General features: G+C 59.1%; 1 protein-coding gene across 1 annotated transcript in view; it reads left to right on the forward strand.

Annotated features, from left to right (window-relative positions):
- The first annotated feature begins 299 nt into the window (after window positions 1-299).
- Anxa3 (annexin A3) overlaps window positions 300-1,722 on the forward strand; it is an 85,636-nt gene continuing 84,213 nt past the window's right edge. Inside the window, exon 1 of the mRNA XM_004643187.2 lies at window positions 300-339. The gene's annotated coding sequence lies outside the window, so the exon portion shown is untranslated. The remainder of the gene's footprint in view (window positions 340-1,722) is intronic.

A 1,722-nucleotide genomic window follows, 5' to 3' on the forward strand; every position in this document is an offset into this window, starting at 1 on the left:
CTTCATTTATTAACCTACAGGTAATCCACTACCATTAAATACAAAAATGAAGTATGATTAAAAAAAAAAAAAGAACCGTTCCTAGCACGAGGGTCTAGCCCCTACCTGGGGCAGGAACTCCCCTAATTCCTTCGTCCAAGGTGCCTCAGTAAGGAAACAGCGCAGTACATCCAAAGAGACTAATGGAGGGTAGAGAGTGGCAGCGCACCGGCGAGGAGGCGTGGCCAGGTGGGAGGCTCCGGGCGGTGGGTGCGGCTTCCTCTTTCCGCGGGCTGGGCGGGGCAGGGCGCGCGTGTTCTAGACTGCGGGGTGCTCGCCTCCACCGCAGCACTCTCCCGGGTAAGTGGGGGCAGCACCCGCCGCAGGGCAGTGCGGCACAGACCCGGCTGCGCTGCGTGGTGAGGGCGGGCTGGGGCGAGGTCTCCGTGGACAGGGAGCCCGGCGCGAAGCATCAGGGAAACTGAGGCCGGGGAGCAGAAGCGCGTGCGTCTTATGGGGCCCGGGCGGACGCCCAGCTGTGCCCGCCCGCGTCCAGGGCACCCACTGAGCCCCTGCGGCCTCTTGGCTTCTAAAGCTCTTGGGGACTGGAAAAGAGCGGGGCCGGAGGGTCTTCGAGGTCGCAGGGGCAGCTGCCCAGCCCGGCTCGTGCTGGAGTGGATCCTTTTGGTGATAAAGCGCTTGGGGGCCGCGGGGCGTGGGGCCGCAGTTGGCTGCTCGGTGGGTTGCTGCGAGCGGATGGCGCCGTCCGGGCCGTGAGGCGGAGCCTGGCGTCGGCGCCCGTAGGCGGGATCGGCGGGTCGCGCCCTCCCGGGAAGCGGGTACCAGGTTCGGAGGGTCACCGCACGCCCCTCAGCGCCTGGGACCCGGTCTGTGTTCAGTGCTCGAGGCTCTGCCGCCCCGAAGCCGCCTGCCCACCTCTGTCCGCTTTCAGATAGTTCTGTCATGCAGGTACTGCCACTGGTTTTCGTGAAGACACAAAACTTTAGGCTGACCAGAAAGGAAATTGTGAAAATGAGAAGAAAACCAGCTCGTTTGCCAGAGCTGTTGGGTGTGTTGAGAAAGCTGTTTAGAGAGAAGTAAAAGAAATACGTGGCCTCTCAAGTAACCCTTTCAGGAAGTGTTTGAGATTCTGTTGTTTAGGGCGTTTGGCCTCCGGTACAGTGCTTGTAAAAATTAAATGATAGTAATGGTTCTTAGTACTTTAGAAATTGCACTGGGTGAGCCGGGACTGAGTAGCGGTTTGGGCCAGGCATGTCCCGGGTCAGGGTCGGGTTGAGGCCGGAGAGCTGGGTCAGGTTCTGCACTGGTCTCTGGCTGCCTCCGCTCCCGGGACCTCCGCGGCGGTGGAGCCTGACCCAGCTCTGCGCTCTGCTTGGCCGGTGGGCGTGGACGTGTTATGAACGACGACCTCCGGCTCAGCGGACCTTTTGAGATTTATGTTAACACATTCACCCCATCATACATTTTCCAAATGCCTACGGTGAAGAAATATGGCAAAAACTCCGACCTTACAGCCTGACCTTCTAGAACTTCTGTTAATTACTCAGTGCAGTAGGAACACAAGATGCTGCTGATGTTACGGATGGGGTGCAAAGAAATCGCATCTAAAGCAGAGCTAGGAGACCCCTGCATCCATCTGTACCCGAGCGAGCGAGAGGGAGGCCTAGACGAAACTGGACAGGCCTAGGCTAGGAAAGCCCTAGAGCCCCAGCTAACTATTCC

Source organism: Octodon degus, unplaced genomic scaffold (assembly GCF_000260255.1).
Source record: "Octodon degus isolate 3935 unplaced genomic scaffold, OctDeg1.0 scaffold00168, whole genome shotgun sequence".
In the NCBI taxonomy this organism is placed as follows: domain Eukaryota; kingdom Metazoa; phylum Chordata; class Mammalia; order Rodentia; family Octodontidae; genus Octodon; species Octodon degus.